The sequence below is a fragment of the Carcharhinus amblyrhynchos genome, chromosome 1, assembly GCF_965287045.1.
Source record: "Carcharhinus amblyrhynchos chromosome 1, sCarAmb.v2.hapA, whole genome shotgun sequence".
NCBI classification, from domain to species: Eukaryota; Metazoa; Chordata; class Chondrichthyes; order Carcharhiniformes; family Carcharhinidae; genus Carcharhinus; species Carcharhinus amblyrhynchos.
Window position 1 is genome coordinate 78,008,591 of NC_137324.1, and position 21,442 is coordinate 78,030,032.

General features: G+C 41.8%; 1 protein-coding gene across 10 annotated transcripts in view; it reads right to left on the minus strand.

The window, feature by feature from the left end:
* The window catches only part of exoc1 (exocyst complex component 1), an 89,367-nt gene extending 78,828 nt beyond the window's left edge, over positions 1-10,539 (minus strand). For all 10 annotated transcript variants that reach the window (XM_080187420.1, XM_080187402.1, XM_080187385.1 and 7 more), the window contains exon 1: positions 10,467-10,539. The gene's annotated coding sequence lies outside the window, so the exon portion shown is untranslated. The remainder of the gene's footprint in view (positions 1-10,466) is intronic.
* Positions 10,540-21,442: the final 10,903 nt, after the last annotated feature.

Sequence of the window (21,442 nt, forward strand, 5' to 3'; positions counted from 1 at the left end):
GAGGCTGCCTCGCTAAATATTTTTAAGACGCGGGTTGATGGGTTTTTGATAAGAGAGGGGATTAAGGGTTATGGGGAGAGGGCGGGAAAGTGGAACTGTGCCACGACAGATCAGCCATGATCTTATTGAATGGCGGGGCAGGCTCGAAGGGCTGGATGACCTACACCTGCTCCTATTTCTTATGTCTTTCTTACTAGCTCCAATTATTTCTTGCTTAATGCTCTGATGATATAACTGCTTTTAAGGGACATATACACCACTCTCTCTAGTATTTTCTTTTTCTTTTCTTTCCAAATTTCTACCCGTACTGATTTTAGGTTCTGATCCCTGAGACAAGTTCCTTTCTTTCTACTCTCCTTACGTCATCCTTCATTATCAGGCGTATTCAACCTTCTCCATTTCGCCAGTCATTCTGAACACTTGGGTAGCCTCAAATATTTATTTTCTAGCCTCGATCAACTTACAACCATGCTTCTGTAATACTGACACAGCCATTTATCTCTATTTGTGCCATCGACCTTGTTATGATTTCTTCCTGGATTCGGATTGAGGGTGCTTAATTTTATTCTCAGCTTTTTCACTGCTGCACCATGATCGTTAAACAGTATCACTTTCTGCCCACTGTTTGCCTTTCTATTGCCTCAACATTTTTCTTTGGATTTCTAAATTTCCCTTCACCTGCCCCCTCCCTCCATCTTTTACTTAAGTTTATTTATTAGTGTCACAAGTAGGCTTACATTAACACGGCAATTAAGTTACTGTAAAAGTCCCCTCGTCGCCATACTCCGGTGCCTGTTCTGGTACACTAAAGGAGAATTTAGCATGTCCGATGCGCCTAACCAGCATGTCTTTCAGAATGTGGGAGGAAACCAGAGCACCCGGAGGAAACACATGCAGACACGGGGAGAACGTGCAAACTCCATACAGTCACCCAAGCTGGGAATCGAACCCGGATCCGTGGCACTGTGAAGCAGCAGTGATAACCACTGTTCCACCATACTGCCTACAATTGTCTAAGGCTAAACACGTTGATTATCATAGTTTATTTGCTGTTTCATTCTTGGTACCATATAATTTTACTTCATAAAAATTACAATTAATAGCTTCTAATTAATGATCTGGTATTCAATTTATTTACTGGCTTGAGGAGATTCTGGAGAGCACAGTGCGCTCCATATTTCACTTCCATTGCGCTTGCCAATAGTAGAAAGCTTCATTAATCACCCAATGGCAGTACTAGTAAATTCATTTTACACTTATAGCATAATTTCAATGATGAAAAGTACTCACATTCAGCATAAAAAAACTGACTGGATATCACCCGAATAAAGGTAAGTCTACATTCTCTCAAGTCTACTTTACAGGAAGACAGACATATTTTAACAAATATAGGCTGTGTCAGAAACTGTGATCACTTCAAATCAACAGTATAATGTTTATTTATGTTTCAGTATTGAGATTTCCAAAAATTATGGAACCAGTCACTTCAAAATATGATTTTAATGCCAAACTTGGTCATAGTTCTAATTTTGTATCTTTATGAATAGGATTGTAAAGATCTTGATCTAAATCCTACAGAAAAAGCTAGAAGCCAATTCAGGAGTTGCAGATAAAATATTGAAGTGTCCATCATGTTGCCTCAAGTAAAGCTAAAGAAAATGTTCTATTTTGCAGAAAGTCATTAATGATAAAAATTTAATTCATTTTTGGCTGGGATCCAAGGAGCCAATGTTCAATGTTAAGAACTCCACTGACGTTAGATGCAAGGGTACCGCAAAACACAACAAGGGTAACTCGGAAAACTGGTTCTCAATAGTGTCTTTCTTTAATTTAGTATAATACGATAAAAGATGTGCAAACCAGTGAGGGTAAGAATGGCTCTTGTTGTAACCATTCAAATAAAATACTGCTTATTAACATGTAAAAACAGACAAGAAATGTCACAATACAAAACACATTATATTCAGGAATTAACCTTATTCCCATCTATATCCCTGAACTCTGAGAAATGAGCCTTATCCCAAAACAATCATCCTGTACAGTATAACTCTATGGGCTAAATTCAGTGAATAGTTAACACCCATGAGTTATCTTTAAGCATAGGAAGTCTTTCTTCAGTTCAGCATACTTTTTCTATAAGCTTTTCAAATCAGCAGCTTTTAGCCTATAATTCTGCTTTCTGGGAGAGTTCATCTTTCCAGCTGGACGTGGCTGTGATCGTAACTTGTTTTTCAGTTGCTTATCATTGTTCTCCTCTCCACCTCTCATGTCAGTATAGAGCTACCTGGCTACTGATGTACCATATTCCCTTTTGATCTCCTCCAATCTGAAACAACTCACCTTAGAAGCCAGCCTTTTAGCATACAAATGTGCACTATATTCTTATGCATCCCACTTTGAACTAATTTGGAGTTTTAATACCTAAAATTTTATACTCTATTGTTCTCCACTTCACTTAAGTAGATACCTGTTCACCCTGCTTCTGAGCTAATTTTCATAACAATAATCCTTTAGACAGATACACTCCTATCAATGTCTCTTTCATTCCATTCTTCAAACTCTATTTTACCCAAGCTTCTTTATTTTATACATTTTTAAAACTTTATTCAAATTTCTTGATAATGACTTTAAAATAATATTCAGTTCACATGGCCCAGAAGAACAATAATAGATTAAATAAAAACAAAAAATCGTGGAATTCTTTAACAACTCTGGCAGCATTTATAGAGAGGGCAACTGAGTTAGTGTTTCAGGTCGATCATTCTTTGTCAGCAGATGGTTGGGCCATGTACCTGGTATACTCAACTTATTCTATATATACACACACACACTCACCCAAGATTAAATAAAAACTATCTTCTGTATAATAGTAGAGCTTGAATAAAGGCCACGGACCCATCAAATCATCTTCTTCAAAGATCATTGCAGTTATTTCTACTCCCTGGCTCTTTCCCTATATCGCTGCAATTTTTCTTCCACCAGGTCTTTATCCATTTCTCTCTGAAAGCTACTAATGAATCTGTATTCCCATCTTATCAGATTGTCTATTCTAAATTCTAACCACTTATCGCACAAAAATGCTTTTCCTCATATCAGCTCTGCTTCTTTTGCCAATCACCTTACATCTGTGCCAGCTCCGATTAACCACAGAACCCTACAGTGCAGAAGGAGGTCCTTCGGCCCATTGAGTCTGCACCGAACACAATCCCACCCAGGCCCTACCTCCATATCCCTATATACTATATCCACTAATCCCTCTAACCTATGCATCCCTGGACACTAAGGAGCAATTTCTTAACATGGCCAATCAACCTAACCCACACATCTTTGGACTGTGGGAGGAAACCCACGCAGTCACGAGGAGAATGTGCAAACCCCACACAGACAGTGACCCGAGTCGGGAATCGAACCCAGGACCCTGGAGCTGTGAAGCAGCAGTGCTAACCACTGTGCTACCATGCTGCCCAAAGCTGCTAGTACAATATTTCATTACATATTCTATAGTGGGTCTCCTGAGCTTAACAGAGTTGATCAACATAGTGCAAACTTTAGTCATACCAGACAGAAGGCTGACACTTTCTACTATACCGAAGTATGCAGCAAAGTACCCACTTAAAACAGCTGGATTTCTTTTACCACACATTTACTGTCCCAGGAGTTTGCGATATAGTTATAATGCTTACTAATATTCAGAAGTAAATAGGACAGTAACCTCCTGTGTTTGTACATATGCTGTTAACATGCAAATCAGAAAACTGCAGTCTGATTTGCCCTGATTCTGCTCAAACTTCACTACATTGGTACTGTTACAAAGGGGAGGTTGATTCCCTCTGAACTAACATCTAACCATTCAAAGAGTACCTCGCTACATAATCTTTTAAAAGTGTGTGAGAAATCGTACAATCAGCTCTGCAGTAACTTTTAATGGTTAAATTAAAATAATTACCTGAGACACACACTGTAAAATCAACAAGTAACATTTTACCTAACAGTGAAAAGGTTAACTAAACTATTAACAAACTGAATAAAACACTATTCTAATAGAACACTGTTTAGATAAATACAATTCCCATTTATTAACAAAAAATTAATTTTTTGTTAGTCACTCTCAAAATATAACTGGAATCTTCTTTCTTCTGTCTGGAATCGCTGTTTCCTTGAGGTACACTTGCTACTGAAATGAGGCTTTGATCTAAAAGTTATTAGCTGTGGCAGAGATCATTATTGTTTTTCTTTCTCTCTCTCTAAAGCTGAGAGCTGTAATTTGGTGCAGTTGTAGGTGCTCTTCTTCCATTTGTGTCATTGCTTCTGTCTCTGAAGCTCCTGATGACATCTCAGTATTTCCCACAATAGGATTGGTTCTCAGGTGACCAAAACATCAAATTCAAATCTGACAGGCTGCTGTTATTCAGATGCCTGGTTTAAACTGATTGGGCAAAATTCAAAAACAGCCTGTTGTCTTAGCACACTACTGCCCAGCTTCTTGATACAATGGATCATTCTAAGCTCTCTGTGTACTTGCATTTTTTTAAAAAAAAGTCTAAGTAGAGAAAAACTGTCTTTTAAATAGACATCTTTACAAACACCAACTTCGCAACAGTACCTTCCCAAGAGACTCAGCACTGAAAGACATTAAGGTTTTGAAGGTGCTGTACTTAACCACTAGCTCCCCACTTAAACTGCAAAATTGTTCAGGTATTTCTGACAAGGCAAGCATTCTCACATCACAGATATTAATTGTGCAACATGGAATCTCAGTCTTACAAATTTTAATTGTTGTTGGAGATTTTAACGATTAATGACATAGTTATCTCTTTTACCTCTCAATTCCATCTTTCTTTCCCTCTCTTTATTTTCCTACTGCAAGAGATTTTATATTGAATTAAATATTCTCACTTGCATTTCCTGGGTTAGACTTTTGTGTGCCTGAGTAAGGATCTTTAATCTGAATGGTTGAAGAGGTACATTGATGCTTACCTATTCAAACATGTCCCAAATTCACCAAGTTGGCACTGCGATAGATCAGATGCCCAATAGCAGCAAGTTGTCAGGCAATAACCACAATACTAGTAGCTTTAAACTTAATGAACAGAAACATTTTTCAATCATTAGATGAAAATCCAGGTGAATACGTAGGTGCTCCATGTGAATTTCCAAACAAAGCATTTCATCCATACAAGAGTGTGCTATATGTCTGGATTAAGCAGGCAGAGCCACACAGGCAGATTATTCAGCTCGACCAGTCTATGCAGTAATGACTCCCCACACATTTGATGTCATCCACAAATTCAGAAATTGTGCTTTTGATTCTAAGATTCAAACTAATTGCGAGCAGCAGTGGTCCCAGAACTGATTCTTGAGGAACATCATTGAACACCTTCAATGACACTGAATAGCTATCCTTTACACCCCTTCTCTGTTTTATGTCATAAAGTCAAGCCCGCTGGCAATCCAATTAGTGCTTGTCCCCTGATTCCACATTCTGACCTTTTTCATTATAGGGTATCTTACATATAAGCCTTTTAAAAATCCAGATAAATTACATCCACTGCATTAACATTGTCTATTCTCTCTATTACCTTCTCAAAATAAAATCTAGCATGATTTTCCTTATAGAAGCATAGACAATGCAGGTGCAGGCGTAAGCCATTCAACCCTCCAAACCTGCTCATTCATTATGATCGTGGCTGATCATCCAACTCAGTAACCTGTTCCCACCGTTCCTCTCCCCCCACCTCCCCCTCTGCCGGACGCTTTGACCCCTTTAGTCCCAAGAATTATACCCAACTCTTTCTTGAAAACATACAATGTTTTGGCCTCAACTGCTTTCTGTGACACAAATTTCCACAGGCTAACCAGTCTCTGGGTGAAGAAACTTCTCACCTCAGTCTTAAATGATCTACCCCGCATGCTCAGGCTGTGACCCCTGGTTCTGGACTCCTCAGCCATCGGGAACATCCTGCTTGTTTCTTCCCTGTCTTGTCCTGTTAGAATATTATAGCCTTCTGTGAGATCTCCTCAGTCTTCTCAACTCCAGCGAATATAATCCTAACCAACTCAACCTTTCCTCAATCCTGCCATCCTAAGAATCAGTCCGGTAAATTTTTGCTGCACTCCCTCCATAGCAAGAACATTCTTTCCCAGATAAGGAAACCAGAACTGCACACATTATTCCAGGGTTCACCAAGGCCTGTACAACTGCAGCAAAACATCTCTGCTCCTGTTCTTGAAACCTCTCACTATATGAAGGCAAACATACCATTTGCTTTCTTCACCACTCATTGCACCTGCATGCTTACTGTCAGTGACTGGTGTACAAGGATACCCCGGTCTCGTTGCACATTCCCTTCTCTCAATCTATAGCCATTCTGCCTTCCTGTTTTTGCAACCAATGTGGATAACTTTACATTTAACCATATATTGTATCTGCCATGCACCTAACTTGTCCAAATCACAATGAAGCACCTCTGCATCCTCCTCACAGTTACCCTCCCATCCAGCTTTATATCAAATTTGGATATATTACATTTAGTTTCCTAATTCAAATTAATATATGTAAATAGCTGGAATCTATGGGATTTTGAATCTACGCTGACAATTCATGAATCAAGTCTAAATTAAGTTAAAATTTATTTACTGGTGTTACAAGTAAGCTTAGATTAACACTGCAATGAAGTTACTGTGAAAATCCCCTAGCTCCCACACTCCAGTGCCTTTTCAGACGCACCAAGGGAGAATTTAGCATGGCCAATCCACCTAGCCAGCACAAGGGGAATGCGCAAACTCTGCACAGTGACCCAAGCCAGGAATTGAACCCAGGTCTCTGATGCTGTGAGGCACTCGTACTAATCACTGTCACCAAATTAAGACTGGTAGGGCAAACTAAGTTAGTTTTATATCAAACCTGTACTTTGCAATGACAAAATACACAGTTTAAACAACTTCATAATACATAAGGAAGCTTGTGCCATCAGAAGTGTTTTTAAACCAAAATTGCATCAACTAATGGCTCAGCTTACTTTATTCTGTCCGAGCTTGTAATTCGAGCATTATTTCTCCAGTTCAAACCTATGCTACTATATTTCAGAGTGCAATTCAAACCTCATAACTTGCAACTGACATTTTGGGTGTCAACCTTTCAAAACATGCCAAAAATCCACATCTGAAACGTGAACTCCCCTGTTGTCTCCACAGATACTGCCTGACACACTAAACATTCCAGCATTTGTTTAGATTTCTGATATCTGCACTGTTTTGGCCATAACTCTGTACTTCAAAATGCAGTAAAGATACCTTTGTGGAACTGACAAAAAAACTACAATATGGTCAAAGCTACTAGAAATTCCAACATGGCCTAAAAGTATAATAATAACACGTATTTATACAGCACTTTTATGGTAAATACATTCCAAAATTAAAACTGGACGCTGAACAGTGAGGATTTAGGGCAATTAACCAAAAGCATGGACATCAGGGGAAGTTTCGAGGAGTCTGTGAACCGAGATGGCATTACAGAAGGATTTAGGTAGATAAAAGTTAAGATGACGATAGGCAGAGTCTAGAGTTAGGAGGATGCATGGTGGCATTTACAGCCATAGAATATTGTACAGAAAGGATGGGATGAGGCTGTGGAGCAATTTGTAATTCAGAGCAAGGAATCTGAACTCAGTGCATTCAGGGACTGGAAATCTAATGGAGACCTAAAGGGATAGAAAGATACACATACTTATTATGTGTGGCAGGCCATTAAAATGTGTCAGAAAAGCTGGGGACAAAATGAGGCAACAACATCTTGGATGAGTGATTCAGCAACAGAGCAAGTAAGGCAAATCAAATGAGGGCAAGTGTTGTGAAGGAGCAAATGATTGATACCATATGGATTTGAAACTAAGGTCAAAACAGAAAAAAGGAATAGAGCTTAGTTCAGCCAGACTGAGTAACTGCAAAGGGGGTGGAATTAGGATGAAAGCCAAACATTTTCTGTGACTTGGCAATAGAATTGTGGTCACGAAGGGGCACTGCTAGCTAGGTCTGCATTTATTGCTGATTCCTAGTAGTCCTTGAACTGAGTGGCCATTGCTGTGGATCTGGAGTAACTTGTAGGGCAGACCAGGTGAGGATGGCAAGTTTCCTTCCCTAAAGGACATTAGTGAACCAGATGATTTCATGGTCATCATTAGACTTTTAATTTCAGGTTTTTCTTGAATTCAAATTTGGCCATCTGCCATGGTGGGATTTGAAACCTTGTCCCCAGAGCTATACCCTGGGTCTCTGGATTACTAGTGACAATACCACTACATTACCACCTGCCCTATCAAGAGGAAACATATATAAGTCATGAGGTGGAGGTGCCAGCGTTGGACTGGGGTAAACACAGTAAGAAGTATAACAACACCAGGTTAAAGTCCAACGGATTTATTTGGTAGCAAACGCCACTAGCTTTCAGGGCTCTGCCCCTTCATCAGGTGAGTGGGGAATTCTGATCACAAACATTCAGCATAGGTTCTCCAAGGCAGCCTTCACGACACACGACAGCGCAGAGTCGCTGAACAGAGGCTGATAGCCAAGTTCTGCACACGAGGACGGCCTCAACTGGGATCCTGGGTTCATGTCACACTTTTTGTAATCCCCATGGCTTGCCTGGGCTTGCAAAATCTCACTAACTGTCCTGTCTGGAGACAATATATATCTCCTTAGCCTATGCTTAATACCATCTCCACTCATATTGTCTGCACCTTGAAGACTTGATTAGCTGTAAAGACTTGCATTCTAATCAGTATTCTGTAAACTGAGTGTGTCTTTATATACACTGCTTCTCATCAGAACTCCCCACTCACTTGACAAAGGGGCAGAGTCCCGAAAGCTAGTGGCGTTTGCTACCAAATAAACCTGTTGGACTTTAACCTGGCATTGTGAGACTTCTTACTATACATCTAGAAACCAGCCCCATGTTATCAGTTTATATCAGCATGGAACGGCATGTTGATGAAAAATAGGAAGGAGTCAGGAATGAAAGCTTGAGGAAGTTCGAACGATACCATGTAGCAGTAAGAGCAAAGGATTTTGTGGGCAGTGTTGGAACAGGTTGCAGTAAAATCAAGAGATGAAAGAAAAGGACCAAGTGGAGAAACTTGAAATGGTCCAATGAATTAAGTGCCATGGAGAGGGTGATAAGAACAAGAATAAAAGTGTACCACAGCTGTAGTCACAAAGGTTTACAGCTTTATCCAAGGCAGGCTCAGACTGAAGGAATTTTGCGAAGGCTTGATGGGATACATAAATAATAATTCCACTAAGTCAGCTTTACACATTAAGTACTGCATAAAAAACTCAATTACATGGAACATACACCCGAGACAAACCCTTTGGCCCAATCAGTTGGCACTGCCAAATTACAGATCCAGCATGTGCCTGGCCAGTAGGAGTGGCCAGAGTCTATTGATATTGATGGAAGGTGGAGTGTATAAGGCCTACTCATAACTTGACTTTGATTATCAGTCCAAACTTCTTACCAGACCAGAAGAACTGATCTACAGGTTACTTCATATGAACTTCCAAATGGCATGCAAGAATTGCATCACTAGCAAACAGCAACTCACAGACAAGGACAATACACACTTTGACTTGCCAAGGCAGCCCAGCGGTCAGCACTGCTGCCTCACAGCAGCAAGGACCCAGGTTCAATTCCCTGCTGTCTGTGTAGAGTTTGCACATTCACCCCGTGTCTGCATGGGTTTCCTCCATGTACTCCAGTTTCCTCCCACAATCCAAAGATGTGCAAGTGAGGTGGATTGGGTATGCTGAATTGCCCTTAGTGCCAGGGGGACTAGCTGAAGTAAATGCATGGAAGTATGGGAATAAGGCCTGCATGGGATTGTGGTCAGTGCAGACTCAAAGAGCCAAATGACCTTCTTCTGCACTGTACGATTATACGACCTATGATAAGTTGAACAGTTTGCCATCAGCTCTGGCACGGAGGTAGACACACTCCTTAAAAGAGGTATGTGCTAATTCTTGTTCAGTGACACTTGGCAATTCTTAACCACATTTAATGGTTCCTCAAAATAGGTCCAACCAGTCAGTACTGGAAGAACTGAAAGTGGCCTCACAGTCACTTCTGTATTTAACATATAGGAACATATAATCGATGGCATTTCCTACTTTGTAATATATTACAAATATTTATTGTTACAATAAAAAAGCGAAGGTCCAAGTTTAAAACCTGATACAAAAGTACAATTACTGGAAATCTGAAATAAAAACAAAGAAACTGGAAACACTCAGCAGCTCTGGTCACTTTCTTCCCCACAGATGCTGTCTGACCTGCTGAGCTCCCCAGTACATTTTATTTTTAATCCAAATTTAAAGAGACACGTTCATCAAATGCTTTGCAGCAAAATCATATCCAACCCTCATCGCTCTGCTACCAAAGCGCAGTATTTCCGTCCGCCCCCCCCCTTGTTTACCTTTAACAAGAGCCCCAGGCCCCACCGACACCAGCCGCTCCTCAACAACAACCAGCAACCACCATCCCACAGCCGGAAGTAGCTCAGCACCGTCATTTCCCCTCTCCGCTCAGCGCCAGCAGGCACTGTGACAATATGAAATCAACCATGATTGAGACTGGCAAATCAATACTACTGCTACTGCAGTTCTCATGATGTGAAGATGCTGACGTTGGACTGCGGTGGGCACAGTAAGAAGTCTCACACCAGACTAAAGTCCAACAGGTTTATTTGGTAGTAAACGCCACGAGCTTTTGCTGGTGTGGCTTTTGCTACCAAATAAACCTATTGGACTTCAACCTGGTCTTGTGAGACTTCTTGCTGCAGTTCTCAACAGAGGGGGCACATCATAATCTTAAACTGTTCTAAATCCAGACCTTGAGAATTTTTTCCTCGGAACATCAGATATTTTAAGGGTCTGATTTATGCAATGGTTTAGGTTTTCATTTAGCTTTCTTTAATTGTGCAGGATGAATTTCGTGCAGAGAGAAAGGAGCCTAAAAGACTGCTACTGGCTGAACAGGTCTTGAATGTCCAAAATTGGAACTCCCATAGTGTTGGAGCCAGTGGAATTGTTACAACATAGAAGGCGGCCATTTGGTCTATCATGTCCATGCCAGCTTTCCACTGGGACAACTCATCCAGTCCTACATAAAAGCAAATTACTGCGGATGCTGGAATCTGGAACCAAAAGAAAAAATGGTGGAAAATCTCATCAGATCTGGCAGCATCCGTACGGAGAGAAAAGTTCCGATGTCTCAAGTCCAAATGAAACTTTGTCAGGGCTAAATGGCATAGCAAGTGGGAAATATTTATACTGCAGGGTGAGGTAATGAAAGAAGAGTCATAGCCACAGAAACCAGGGGAAAAAAAAACTAGGGGGCACAGCCTCAAGATAAAAGGGGGGGGGGGGGGGTGGTTTAGAACGGAGTTGAGGAGGAACTTCTTCACTCAAAGGGTGGTGAATCTCTGGAATTCTCTGCCCGTTGAAGTGGTGGAGGCTGCCTCGCTAAATATTTTTAAGACGCGGGTTGATGGGTTTTTGATAAGAGAGGGGATTAAGGGTTATGGGGAGAGGGCGGGAAAGTGGAACTGAGCCACGACAGATCAGCCATGATCTTATTGAATGGCGGGGCAGGCTCGAAGGGCTGGATGGCCTACTCCTGCTCCTATTTCTTATGTTCTTATGTAAAAGACTGCTAATGGCAGTCCACAGACAGAATAAAGGGTGCGAATGGCCAAACAGCAGGGAAATTAAAATGTAGATGATTGCGGGGGGTGGGGGGGGGGTGGGGGAAGGAAAATGATGGGGACAGAAGTAAGATTTAGAAAAGGAGAAGCATAGGGGAAGAAAAGGTACTGGAAGGGGGATAAAGTAGGGGGAAATAGTGGGGGAGGACAGAAAAATGAAGAAAGACAATAAAGAAATAAAAGGTAGAGAACAGTAAAATGTTAAATAAAATAAAATGATCAAGATGAGATGGAGCAACTCATTTGAAGTTGTTGAATTTGTTGTTGAGACTAGAAGGATGTAAAGTGCCTAGCCAGAAGATGAGATGCTGTTCCTCCAGTTTGCGTTAAACCTCACTGGAACATTGCAGCAATGATGTGGTGATGCCAATGTTGGACTGGGGTAAACGCAGAAAGAAGTCTCACAAAACCAGATTAAAGTCCAACCAGTTTATTTGACAGTAAACCCACAAGCTTTCGGAAACGCTGTTCCTTCATCAGATGACACACCTGACACGAAGGAACAGCGTTTCGGAAAGCTTGTGGGTCTACTATCAAATAAACTGATTGGACTTTAACCTGGTGTTGTGAGACTTCTTACATTGCAGCAAGCCAAGGACAGACGAGGGCGTGGGAGCAGGATCGTGTGTTAAAATGGCAAGCACCCAGAAGGTCAGGGTCCTGATCGCTCAGCAAAGTGATCACCCATTCAGTGCTTGGTCTCTTTGATGTAGAGGAGACCACATTGGGAGCAGTGAATGCAATACACCAAATTGAAAAAGGTGCAAGTGAAATGCTGCTTAACCTGGAATGAGTGTTTTGGACCTTGGATGGTAAGCATAGAAGAGGTAAAGAGACAGGTATTATACCTTCTGCGATTGCATTGGAAGGTGCCATGAGTGACGGGAGAGGTGTTAGGTATAGTGGAGGAATGGACTAAGTGCAATGGTCTCTGCAGAATGCTGACAGAGGGAGAGAAGGGAAGATGTGTTTGGTGGTGGCATCACGCTGGAGTTGGCGAAAATGGCGAAGGATTATGCTTTGTATATTCAGCCATGCATATCTTTTCTCTCTATGGTTGGATTTTACAGCCCTTATTCACCCATTGGAGATGGGCTGGGAAGTGGGAGCTCTAACAAAATGGCAGGGAAAGACATTATGAGGTGAGGCCCCTCACTTTCCCCACCATGGCATATTGTCAGTGATGGGAACCTTAGCAGTCTGGCTGCCCATTGAGTGTCAATTGAACCACATAAGTGTCATTTCCCAAACATTTGCTGACATTGGAATAGGCCCATTGTCATGTGAGGAGACTCGCTAGTAAGCTCTGGGGGCCTCTCAATGGGTTCCTGGAGTGTGGCCCACCTGATGGGTGCACTATGACTCATAGAGTATCTTCTAATAGCAATGGCTGCTTCTGTGTCAAGATCACACCCGGTACACCATGAATATACACCTATCATCTCCCCCCCGCCTCCCCAGTGATTGCCAGGGTCTGCCTGTCTGATGTTGGCTTTCTTCCCTACCTGCTCTTCAAGGAGCCTCGCCATTGAGGCATCCTCTCCCTGGTGTTGCAGCGTCAGCAGTGGTCTCTACTTGCACTGGCTCTGCTAAGCCCTGACCCAGCAAGTGTCTGTTACTTGGCCGCTGCCAGCAATATCCTATCCCCTGGTTCTGTCACCTCCTGGAGCACAATCACTTCTTGCTTTGACCCTGTGTTGGGATTTCAAGACCCTCTGGGAAATTCAGCCCAAATATTTTGGCTGCATCCAGTTTCATTTCTTATCAGGCTTATTGAAACATGAAATTTCAATAAATATTGAAATTTCACGGAATCTACAGTACAGAAGGAGGCCATTTGTCCTTTCGAGCCTGCACCAACAACAATCCCATCCAGGTCCTATCCCCACAATGACATACATTTATCCTCCTAATCCCCCAACATTCGTAGGCAATTTATCATGGCCAATAAAACTAACCCATACATTTTGAACTGTGGGAGGAAATCTGAGTACCTGGAAGAAACCCATGCAGACATTGGGAGAATGTACAAATTCCACACAGTCACCCAAGGCCAGAATTGAACCCAGGTCCCTAGCACTGTGAGGTAGCAGTGCTAACCACTGTACCACCATGCCCATCAATGCAAAACAGAATTCTGAAGTATGGCTGTCTGTTGTTTTTTGATCTTTCTGTGGCCTATTGGCCTCTTGCTGAATATTTCATGGCTTTAAAATCATTTTTGTCCATTAAACTGAAATTGCCTTGTTTACCTGTAAGTAAAAAAGGTCTGCAGCTTTTAGTAGATTACTTAATTTGAAAAGGCTTTTATCCTTGATGTTGGTATGGTTCAGTCAATTGCTTTATATCTGCCTACAGCAAACAGTATTCTGTATTTCATTTGAACTATTAATGTTCTTGGGTTGGATTGCCTTGCAAATCTCAACCACAAGGTTTGATTATGAATAATACCATTTCTCACAGTCCAGAGGAGATTGATATGATGATGTCCAGACTAGAGAATTTTAGCTATGAGGAAAGATTGGATAGACTTTAGGGTTGCAGGGCTGTATTATTTTGGATAGGATTGTATTATTTTGGAACAGAGGAGGATGAGGGGAAATTTTATTGGAATGTAAAAAATTATAAGGGGTCTAGCAGAGTGGATAGAAATTCATTGTTAAGAATGAAGAAAACTACAGCACAGTAATAGGCCCTTGCCAATCATGATGCCCTAACTAAACTAAAACAAAAACCTTCTGTCCTTACTAGGTCCATATCCCTCAATTCCCTCCCTATTCATGTACCCATCCAGATGCTTCTTAAATGTGCCTGCTCTGGCAGCACACTCCAGGCACCCACCACTCTCTGTGTGAAAAACTTCCCCCACACATCACCCTTAAACTTTCGCCCCTCATCTTGAACCTGTGCCCCATTGTAATTGATATGTCCACACTGGGAAGAAGCCTTTGACTATCCGCCCTGTCTATGCCTCTCATAATTTTGCAGACCTCCTATCAGATCTCCCTCAGCCTCCACCTTTCCAGTGAAAACAATCCTAGTTTATTCAACCTCCCCTCATAGCTAACACCCTCGATACCAGGCAACATCCTGGTGAACCTTCTTTGCACTCTCTCCAAAGCTTCCACGTCCTTCTGGTAGTCTGGTAACTAGAACTGCACACAATACTCCAAATGTGGTCTAACCAATGTTTTATATAGTTGCAACATTTTCCAACTCTTGTACTCAATACCCTGACTGATGAAGGCAAGCATGCCATATGCTTTCTTAATCACCTTTGCCACCTGTGTTGCCACTTTTAGAGAACTGTGGACCTGCATGCCCAGATCCCTCTGTGTGTTAATATTCCTAAGAGTTCTGTCAATTACAGAATAATGCACACCTAAATGTGATCCATCAAAATGCATCATCTCGCATTTGTCCAGATTAGACTGCACCTACCATTTCTGTGCCCAAGTCTCCAACCTATCTATATCCAGTTTGTATGCACTGACAATCCCCGGCGCTGTCAGCTATTCCACCAATCTTTGTGTCATCTGCAATCTTACGAATCAGACCACCCACATTTTCCTCCAGATCATTTATATATACTACAAACGACAGAGTCCCAGTAGTGATTCCTGTGGAACATCACTAGCTACTGCTATGATGCAGTCATTAATCCCCTTTACCTCACATTGTAATCTGGTAAAAATGTTTCTACATCAATGTTTAGAGATTCATTAACATAAAGACCTGACACTTGCTTTAAGTGAATAACCAACAAGTTATTTTATTTAACCAAGTAGAACTTTAACTAACAGGTAACATATTAATTATAGGAAGGGTCAACGGTAATGCTGTTCAAATAAATACAAGGACCATTTTGTACCAAAACAGTGATAACAGGATTTTAGTCACTCTCAAAAAAAATGCAACCAGCCTGATGGCTTTTGGGAGCTTTTGGAGTTTATCTGTTGATTTCTCAGTCTGTAAGATCTTTCTGACTTGTTACACTTTTGCTAGACAGATGGAGAATTCTCTTCAGAGATATTCTTTAGCTGGCAGGATGGAGAGTTGTTCTAGAGCTGGCCTTCTGTTCTGGCTGACAGAACTCAACTAAATTCAATGAAGAGAACTGGAGTCACTGGAGGCAGGCAGTTGAATTCCTACTTTTATATTCCAGATGACCTCTGCATTTCCCTATACCATGATTGGCCTGATGGTGTCAACAACAGCAAATTCAAATTAGATAGGGTTCTGATTGCTGGGTGTCTTCTTTAAACTAATAGGTTATTAGCTGAGTGTCTTCTTTAAACTCATAGGTTATCAAAATGCAATGGCCTGCAAAGCCTGTTACCCAGGCAACCCTGACGTTTAGTGTCTGCAACAAATGTTGCCATCTATGTTCTTTGTATACCACCTGGGAAATGCTGGCACAGAACCACCCTACCTGGCGCAGCTTCATCCACAAAGGCTGTCAAACTTACGAAGCAAGGTGTATTGCTGAAGCATAACTTAAGCGTGAGCTGCGCAAGTCCAGAGCCACCAGCGCAGCAACTATAGTGTCTACGCAGGTCTGTCCGATATGTGCCAGGACATTCCGTGCTCAAATTGGCCTGATCAGTCATCTTCTGACAAATCGCAACCAGCCTCAAAATGACTAATGGTGTTGAGGTCCTCACCATGATGGTGAACGAACAACAACAACATTTTAAACATTCCAGCATTGAACACAAAAACAGCTTTTAAAGGGACCATGCACTATTTTTTTCCTCTAATAGATTTTTCAATTTATTTTACAACTTTTACAAACATCCTTACAAACTCAACTTCACACTACAGATCTCCATTCTGAAAAATACCTTTCTTCTTAGTTACGGGATCTATAATCAAGGGGCACAGATTTAGGATATGAAATAAGAGGCTCATATTAAGCTCTTTTTGACATAAATGCTGCCAGTCAAACAGAAGGATTGGTGAAACAATAACATGGGTTCTTTATTTAAAGGTAAGACTATGTATGGGTAGTATTCATCTGGAGACTACAAATTGCTCTGAAATCTACCCTGCTTCTTGCCAGCTGACTACAAGTCATGAGGCTAATACTTCCTGCTGATAGAGGAACGTAAAGGAATAAATTTAGAAGTCTCTGAAACATATCAGTTGTTTGCTTATCCTTTCAGCTTTAGTTAAGGTTATCCTTGCTGGAGACTACTGTAAGTTTTCAGAATATTGGTTAGGGATGCTTTGTTTCTGTTACATCTTAGACCATGTTCTGGACGTAACGGAATTATTTGGTATGTCTGTTATGGTACTGTTCTGATTTGGCATCTATTTTGTCACACTGTCATTTGATATTCGTATGTGATATTATCTTGGTTTGGGGCAGATGCTGACAATTTCTCCTGGATGAAAGGTATCATTAGTTGGATGTTTTACTCAAACTTTTTCTGATGTTCGCTACCCACATGCTGGTTGTGGGAATCATGCATAAACTACTCTCCTGAGATGAATGGGAGGTTTGTCTACAATATTCTGACAAATAGTAATTCTGCATTGGTTTCACAGTTTGAAGTTTGCAAATTCATAATGTATACAAGTATTCAGTGCAAACAATGTCATGCGGCCTGTTGACCGATGCTGTGCTTTGCAGAGTTAAGTGGTCTCTCTGTATAAGCATGAGATTTGCAATAGTGCTCCTTCTGGTCTGTGATCCTTGTTATTGTCTTGACATTACCAATGATTGGGACCAAGAACAGGTCCCTGCAAGCTAGTAGGCCTATGACCATTGGAGCTGTTCTAAGTCCAGAACGAGCGAAAATGGGAGTCTTTGGCATCCATCTGGTATCTTCTGCACTTGGTGCATAAATAAATGCTGGGACCCATTTCTTGCCTGTAAGAGAGGGGACAGGGATTGAATCACCAGAACGCCAGCTGGTAGCAGTAGTGAGTGCAATTGTGCATGTGTAGGTCTCTCAGCCCTGAGCAGCAGAGAAACCTGTCAAAGCTTCCGCTGCTTTCATCTGGCCTTTGTGGCCCAAGACAGGCCTTGCATCCAGCTGTGGCCTATCAGGATCCTGCCCCGCCCAGAAAGATCAACTCACAGTCCCTTCCTGCCTCACCCCTGTCTGGATAGAACCTCCCCACCACCACCAACCCCCCCCCCCCCCCCCCCCCCCACCGGCTCCATCTATCCACCAATTGCAAATGCAGAATGGCGTCGGGTCCCCTCCTTCTGCCCACAGATCACAAATGCAGAGTGGTAATGGGCCCCCTTCCCTCCCTCCACTGATCATAAACACAGAGTGTGCGGTGGTTGTCCTACCACCTCCCCTCCCTCCAATAGATCAATCCCCTCAGGCACTGCCTGCTGTCGGGTGAGCAGTGCCAGGGTGCCTGGTGGGCAGTGGCATCATGCCAAGCAGGCAGTGCCAGGCTGGCACTGCCCAAGGTGCACCCCTTTGCCCCCGACTTCCTGATGAGGGTCTCAATGGCTTCCAGATCTACCAGTGAAACCATTATGTCTGGTCCTCATTTGCGGGGACCTGCTTTGATTCTGACTGGAGAGCTCCTTTTCTGGCAAGGCCACCGAGGCAAGTGAGTCTTAATGATTGCATCTTGGGCTCGCTAATGCCAAGTAAATGACATTGAAGTTAAATTTAAATAATTTATTCAGCCTCATGGCAGAAACAGGAATTGCAGAAAAAAATCAACAATGCTACTAACTCGTATGTAATTTATGAGCACTCTAAATAGTGCTGGTAAGATATTCTTCCTGTTGCTGGACACTATCCAGCCTTAAAAGGTAACGGGAGTGTATTGGCTGAGTGTTGAGTTCTAAAATGGTATAACTGGTATCAAATCAATGTTGTATGGTGCCTGTACTGTACTTCTGGCTAACATGCACTGTGTTTTTTTTTGATTCATTTTATGGGATGTGGGTGTCATTGGATAGACCAGCATTTATTACTGTTCTCGTCAATATGGTGTTCAACAGGTGTGTGTGTGTGTGTGTGTGTGTGATCCTTTTACAGCTCCTAAGGGTACTTGTGACATCCAAAAAGTACACTGGGAGCAATTTTACCATTTTGATTCTAAGTGCTGAATCTGGGCGCAATTCAGATTTGACTTGAAAAGCTGTTCTCAGATGTTCCCACACACACTTAGCCTGAAAAAAATCACGGGTGTGAACCATGCTGTGGGCGGGGCTTATTGCACCCGAAACGCTGCAGCTCCAATCGGAGCCTTCAACTGCACATGTGCAATGAAAAAATAATTTGAAAAATGCACTCCTGCCACATTGCTCCCGGGCCGCAAAAAGTGGATAAAGCGGCCTGGGAGCGATGGCCCCCACAAATATCACCCCACCTCCACAACATAACTGTGCCCCTTATCCACCCAACCCCCCCACCATTACCCAGACCGATCATGATCCCCTGCCCCATTCCCCCTCCCCCAGCGATCACCTGCAGAATGGCAGTGGACCCTCTTTGCCCCTGCCCCTGTCACTGCACCGCCCCCTCACTCCGTCCTCAAGAGATCCATCTGGCCTCCTTCCCCTCTCCATCAGAGAATGATCTAGGCTTCCCTACCTCCCTTCCAGAGAATCATCTGGCCTCCTTTCACCCCCCACCCCCCCACTGGGAATGATCTGGCCCTCCTTCCTCCCCTCACCAGAGAATGATGCTCTGGCCCTCCCCCCAACCAGAGAATGATCGGGCCTCCCCACACCTGCGAATGACCTGATCCACCTCTCTCCACCTCACCATCACTAATCTGAGCCAGAGAGTTGTTGGAAGCTCTGAACTTACTTCTTCAGAAGCTGGAGCATCCGGAACAGACCTTTGCTGAGCATATCTGTTTCATGCCAAATCTGGACAGGAGAACGCGATGTAAAGGGGGACATGCAGGTAAGATTGGGCATCCATCTCATTAAGTCAATTTAAATGCATGCAAATACATTTAAATTGATGTCATGCCTGTTTCAGGTGCAGTTCAGATCTTGGCCATTTTTGGGCCTTAATAAAGGGGGCATCTGTGCAAAGGTGGGCGCAGATCGCGCTCTTTGCCTCATGCCCAACTTTACCAAGTTTTTGTGCCCTAAAATGGGCACGACATAATGGTGAAATTGGGTCCACTGACGAACTCAATTGCTCACTATATGATTATATTGTGACCTAGGATGTATAAACCTTTGATGATTAAACAATCCTGTATGCTTGCTTCTGAAAACATTACCATCCCAAATGGTTAAATGCATATGGATATCAGCCTGTTTTTCAGTTTTTGAAAAATACAGATTATTACCAAGTCTCATTTTGTAACTCAATATCATATCTGTTATTTAGCTTTCCTCTACAAACTGAATTAGAGGGTAGCAGGGAACTGCACTCTATGTGCCCAGTAGCATTGAGTGTTTCACACGATGAAAGCAATTACTAACAAATAGCAATTTAATTACCAAAAAGACAAACTCAGGTTGTAAATCAGATGTTAACCATAACTATATGTGCATTTAGACATTTATATTAATGTACAAAACATCTTTATGCCTTATACATACATTGCTTACAATCCTTTCAGAATGGCACAGAGAAATTGCTACGGATGTAAAATATCAATAGGATTAAAAAAGTCGCCTGCATATTTCAGGAACAGAGATATGAAACAAATCAGGTGCCATATTATTGCAATATTATCTTCAAAAAGAACTTATTGAGAGTGGATAGTACAAAGAGCAGAAAAAGGAGTGCATCACTGTTGTGGAAATGTCGGTCTGAAGATCTTGTTTAAAACGAGAGATGAAACTGAGCATCAGAATGAAAAAATCTTGAGAACTATGAAATTGAAATTAATCTATTTCAGAAATCAGAACTCAAATAAAATCTAGACAAATGACAAATAAATATTTGGCGGCTCATTGCAGTTTGGCAGCTTTCTAGAGGATTTTGAGTTTCTGAGCCTATGTCATGTGAGATTCAGCCCCATTGTGTAATGATGATGTCTCATTTCGGTGTCTCCCACTCTCATGCAATCTTTCAAAACTGCAGCATTATTTTCTCCTTCAATCTTTGCTTCATTCTGCATTGCTTAGGTGTTAAAACAAGTAGTTGGCATAGTCTACTCATTGCTTTAAATTTAACCTCAATTTTTTTCAGCCAAAGCAACGAGAGTAGAGCAGAGAGAATGGGAATGGGATAAAACAACAAGAATGAAGCTGGGATGAAGTAGTGGGAACAGGAGATGAGATAAAACAGCAAGAATGGGATAATGTAGTGGGAGCAGCTACGGGAATAAGCAGTGGGAACTTGGGTGAAGTGGTGAGAACAGAACTGGAATGTGATTCAGTAATTTTAATACTTTTATGATTGGAATGGATTAATTGTACAGTTTAAATTACACTGTTTGATATGTGTGAATTCATGTTTTTAAGTTCCTTTGTTTGTTATCCTTAACAAAGATGTTAGCCTGTTTCTGTGGAAATAAATTATTCTAGAAACTTAGAATCATAGAAACTAGAAGCAAGAGTAGGCTATTTGGCCCTTTGGCCTGCTCTGCCATTCATTTTGATCATGGCTGATCATCGAATTCAATATTCTGATCGCCCCATGCCCAATATCCCTTAATATCTTTAGCCCCCAGAGTTATATCTAATTTCTTCTTGAAATCAGGACATCGTTTTGGCCTCAACTACATTCTGTGGT